Here is a 6,000-nt window from a genome sequence, read left to right on the forward strand (position 1 = left end):
ATTCTATATTTAGTAAATTAATTTGACATATTTTATCTCCTATTTTAAAAAAATTGTGAATTTTACCTTTTGTTATTTTACTCCTAATTTTTTATTTTTTTGCAAATTTTACACTCAATTTTTTCACTTTTTGACAAATTTTATTCCTTTTTTTTAACCTTTTTGGCTAATTTTACCTCTAGCTTATGTCTTTATTAACAGACAAATGGCAAAATATAAAATTTGCAAGTTTCTTAAAAAATATGGAATAAAATGTGTCATTAATTTATTGGGTAAAACTTACCAAAAATTAAAATATTAAAAGTAAAAAATGCAATTAAACCTAAGTTTTTCATTCAAACAAAAAATCCTGCCTACCCGGTATTTTTTGTTAACATTTATATACCACCAAGCCTTGCATTCATTTTGCATAATATAAGAAAATGGAGTAAGAGACCGAGGCAGAGACAGTGAGATTTTCTGGAAGTTTGATTATTTTAAGCCTTATCAACTTGTTTAATGTTACATTTCGCTTGGTTTTGTATTCAATTTGTTTTACACTTTTCGTACATATCCTCGAAGGTCAACATCAACATTTTTAACAAGTACAATAACTCAAAAAACCAGTTCTAATTTATTCTGTTGGCGACTATTAACAATTAAATATTTTTATTGAACCCAATTAGAACAAATTGCTAGAAGACGATTCGATCAGATTGTTTATATCTTCTTCCAAAACTGTTGTCACTAGCAACTCAAAGGTTCGTAATAGTAAATTTGCCAAGCAGTTGAAATATTCATCCTTATAATTGGTTGATTTAAACTCTAATCCATATGCAGAAAATTGATTATTATTCATGAGCAGATCTATCAACTTGCAGAACACAAACAAATATTTTCTTCAATGCAAACTGCAAATGAGTATTATTGTCAGTTGCGATCAATTCCGCAACACAGTGTGAGCGTGGGGCACAGAGTAAATACCTGGAGGCCAAGAAGCCTTTTAACCTTACAAATCACATGTAATTGATTACTTTGGCACTTGTATGAGATATATGATATGGTATGTTCTCACTCCTCTTTGGGATGAAACTACTGCACAAAATATTTTTTACCCGGTTCTACATAAAATCATCTTTAAAAAAGTACATTTTAAAACAATTTTTAGTTAAAAATCAAAGTAAAAAATATTTCACATAATATGATTACAAAGAAAAAAAAATTCAACATTTTTCTATTAGTATAAAAAACCCTCTCCATGACATTTGTTGTTCTTTTCTCAGGAAAGGTACGTGATAATAGAAACCTTTTTTATCTTAAATTAAGTACTTTTAATATTTTAAATTACAGTTATGATCGCAATTTTATGGCTTCTATAGAAATTGCTTATAAATGTAACTAATGCAGTCACGTAGTTGTATTGTGATCACAAACGGACAGTCCAAAAACCTTTATATTATGGTTGAAATCGCAGTCGTGGACAGTTTTTTATACTTATGATTTACATTATATTAATAATTATTGAATATATTGTGAAGAAAAAGTTGTGAAAGCAACACTAACCTGCCCATGTATAGTTTCAATTCCGTGCCCAAATTTTCTTGTGTCATTTTATTTTTTGGGGCCAATATAATGTGTCTCACGAGTCCCACCAAAGCAGTTCTTGGCCCAAGGAAATGCATGATAGCTACTTAGCTTCTTATCTAGTTGAGTATGAAATTCCCAGGTCCACCTATCCAGATTCAGCTCTATACTCTAGATTTTCTTTCTTTATCCATTCCAAAGTTCTTTTCAGTAGTTGTTTGATTGCATATAAATAAATTATTCTATGCTGTGGAGGATTTGTACTAGCCTGTATATCATTCCGGGAAACCAGTAGTTTCCTCATCTCAATTTCACCAAAAATATCTGTCATAACTTTCTACTAGTTTTGAAGGAATAAAATGATTTCACCCTAGAGTTCGTTTGCACAACCGGAAAATAATCACATAAACTAAAGAGAAGAAAATAAGTTAATAAGCTTCTTTCGTGAATGATAAATGCAACATATTTTTTCACATACCTTTTTAACAAATTCTTTCTTATTGGTTTAAATTTCTTGCAAATTACAAAAGATTAAGATCCAATATCATATTTAATTATTCTCGCTCATGATTTTATAATGTTCAATAAATTTCAACCAATAATAAAATATGTGTTAGGAGTAGTATGTTAGAGAGTGTATTATTAATATTCATCTTTGTGAATATAAATTTTATCTAATAAATTAAAAAGTCAAATTATTAATATATAAATTATAAAAAAAAGGAGTTAGATATTTAAGTCAGACACAAAAAACACACTGTAATATGTTTATTTGATCATTACCACCATTATTGTATTTCAATTATTTTTTACAATAATTAAAATATAGAGTAAATTATATTCTCCTTCATGATTAATTCAAGTATATAATATTTAATTCTGTTTTTTAAATTTTAATTAGAGCTTTGTAAACGTCCATTAAAAAAATATTGTTACCAAAATATCTTTTACACTATCATCGATATATTGAAAGATATAAGTATTACTTGTGTGGAAAAAAAGATATAAGTATTACATAACTATCTCTTCTTGTGTTAAAACATTCATTTTCCTCCTTTGATAGATGTAAACATGTTACACTTTACTCCGATTTGTTGGTAAGGTGTGGTCAACTAGAAAAGGAAATAAACTTCTTAGATGAGAGGGACAAGATGGGAGGATTAACCATCGAGAAGACACAACAGATTTTATTCCTAAAATCAAGTTCTTACACAATTTCAATTCAAATTTAGGATTAAACTTGTTTCTACACAATGAAATCCCTAAAATCTAGGTTAATCAAGTCTAAGCATGCATCTAAGCAATGAAATTGAGTAGAATCACATAACTAAGAAAATAATCAGAAATGAAGAATCGCATACTTATTATTACATCATATAATCAGCAACCACGAATTTAGCTCCTATGGATCATGATTGATCCAAAACAACATGCAAAAATGAAGATTACAAAGGAAGATGAAGAGAGAAAAGAAATAGTGAGAGAGAGATAATTTTTTTTTGCAAAATCTATATTCTGAATCCTAAAAATGAAGAAATGTTCTGAAATTTATGTTATAAGCTCTTTTAATGAGAGCCGAATCATATATTTTATTTGTCACGTTAGACTTTCATTGTAGCAGGGACACTTCTCGCTACGGTGAATGTTCATCTTTCGCAAGGTACACTTCACTTGAATCTTTATGCCTCTAATCCACTCTCGCTATGGGGAGTTCTTGCTTAACTCTTGGCCTTTGACATTCAAATTCATTGTGGCAATGTGCAACTTCGATGTGGCAAATCTTCACATCATTTCACTTGATAATTGATCTTCTTTTGCAATGACGATGGATCATCTCGTTGTGGCGAGCTTGACTCTACAACTCATCAATCCTTTTAATTCTAAATTTCCCTCGTAGCATCAAAATTTAACACAAAAACATAAAAAAAACCTATCTTTTTATTTTTTGAAATGATTTTATACAAGTTTATTCACAAAAGCAACACTTTATTCCTAAAAATCCTAGAAAAACTAAGATAATTGCTTAAAAAATGGTGTGAGAAGCAATTATCAAATGCCTAGGGGAGCAAATTTTATCACTGATTGCATTGATAAAAAAGGACAATCCTCAAGGCATTAGGAATACAAGTCACTTTCACTTGTGGGATTCTTATATAAAATTATTATGAAGTTGCTTTCAAAAAGGATCAAAACAATGTTGCATTGTATCACATATGAGAACCAATTTGTGTTCCTTGGAGGTAGGAATATGTTGGATAGAAATTTATTTACAAATGTAGTTGTTGATGAGGCAAAAGTGGGGGAAAATGCACTGTTTGATTTTTAAGGCAGGTTTATAAAAGGCGCATAATTCAGTTAGATGGGAGTTTCTTTATTACAAGTTACATAGGCTGGGTTTTATGGGAAATGGATTTACTGGATCAAAACAGGCTTTGAGTTTGCATCAATGTATGTGCTAGTAAATGGAAGCCCAACTGATGAGTTCAAATTACGAAGGGAACTAAGACATGGTGATTTGCTGGCTCTTTTTTTTTTTTGTTTTTAGTGGTGGCTAAAGGGTTGAGTGATTTGATGACAGAAGCGGTGAAGAAAGGGTTTTATTTAGGGGTAAAACTAGGAAAAAGACTAAGGGTGTAAGCAGGTTGCACCTAACCCGCAAACCCGCCCCAACACAATTACATTTTTGTAGGTTGGATTGGGTAACGGTTTTGGACTTCTGGACCCAACCCAACTCGAATATACAGTAATTATATAATGAAAAATACTGATTGTCTAGTAATATAGAAAATCCCAATGGTTGTTGGAGGTTGAACTCAAACTTCAAATTGTTGCATGAGTTATCCATGTTCCTATAGCTAGTCATTCTACACGAGATTCATTTTCCATGTCTTCTACAACTCTTCTTGAGTTGTCTTCTTAATCTTTACTCTTTTCCACTATTATGACAACTTGCATGTTTCAAATTTGAAATGTATATGTTGAGCACTAGTTGTTGATCTTAGTGATTCCTTATGGTTTTTGAATTTGAACCATGGAAAGTCTTCTAAAGATTGGTCTGCAACATGTCTTCTATAGATGTGATTGTAACTACAGTCTAATGTGCTTCAATCTTCACTCTACCGGTTGCTTATTCCTTGACTATAAATTTTTTCTCTACTTTAGTTCCTTCTTTTGAAAATATTCAAGCATTGTGAAGAACTCCCAGATTCAAAACAAGTGCCTCCAAATACTAATGCATGTCTTCAACCTGGCGTGTGCTTCTGGCGGTGTAGACATGTTTGTCTTCACAAACCACGTCTATAGTGCAACTTCTTATGATCCCTTAGTCAAGTGTAGCTTTTGATATCTATCCTTTAACTAAAGCTATCCCCAACGCCATGCTCATGATCATACATAACTTCTTATAGCTACACTTTGATTCAAAAAACATGACTGCCTTTCTAGCTTCTAAATAGCTCTACTTCTGTTAGTTTTGCTTTTGATTATGTGGAATCTATGTCTGAAAAGCTTCCCTTGTAGGCATGTATTTCACACATTCTCCATGCTTGTAAATTTAGTCTTGTCTATTTAAGAACACTCAAAACAACCATTAATAGTTAAGTTCAGAATGTTTAAGGTTTTCTTCTTGATGGTTTGTCATCATTAAAACTCTAACTTCTTGAGGGACTTTTTCTCAACAAGTACCATCATAAATTCCTCTATACTACCTTTCTTTTCTCAAATGCCCTCAAGTTGTTCTAGGGAAAATAAAAAGAATACAAAAAAACCTTTTTGTAAGCAGCTAAGGAGTACGAGATAAGGATGGCTTGGGTTAGGAGGGAGATTGTTTGTTCATCGAGAGGCAAAGGAAGGTTAAGAATTAGAAATACAGAAATTTTGGTAGCAAAATGGATGTGGAGATTGTGAAGGAATGAGAACCATTATGAGTGAAGGTGTTGGAAGAAAAATATGAGGTAGACAATATGCAACCAACAACAACTCAAACAATATCAGGATCAATTTAATTGTGGGATTTACAAAAGACTTGGGGTGCAAATGAAGCATAATCATGGTTCCAAAACAATATGCAAAGAAAGCTTGGAGAGGAAGCTAAAATAAAATTTTGGTAGCATAAATGGACAGAACATAGAGCTTTCTGGAATACGTTCAGTAGATTGTATAGAAATTCCTCTCAACAAAACTACAGAGTATCAAAGATGGGTAAGTGGATAAGGGAGGATTGGATTTTGGATATGAAATGGAAGAGAACATGGTTCTGTTAGGAAAAAATTATTATGCCTTCTTTGATGGAAAAGATTAATCATTACTTCCAAAAAGGGGGAGCCAGACACATGGATATGGGGAGGAGGAAACAAAGAAGAATACATATCAGAAAAGTGTATGAACTATTGCACAATTATGGAAACAATGAGGAAAATATCTATTCATATACCTGTG

This window comes from Glycine max, chromosome 8 (assembly GCF_000004515.6).
Source record: "Glycine max cultivar Williams 82 chromosome 8, Glycine_max_v4.0, whole genome shotgun sequence".
Taxonomy (NCBI): domain Eukaryota; kingdom Viridiplantae; phylum Streptophyta; class Magnoliopsida; order Fabales; family Fabaceae; genus Glycine; species Glycine max.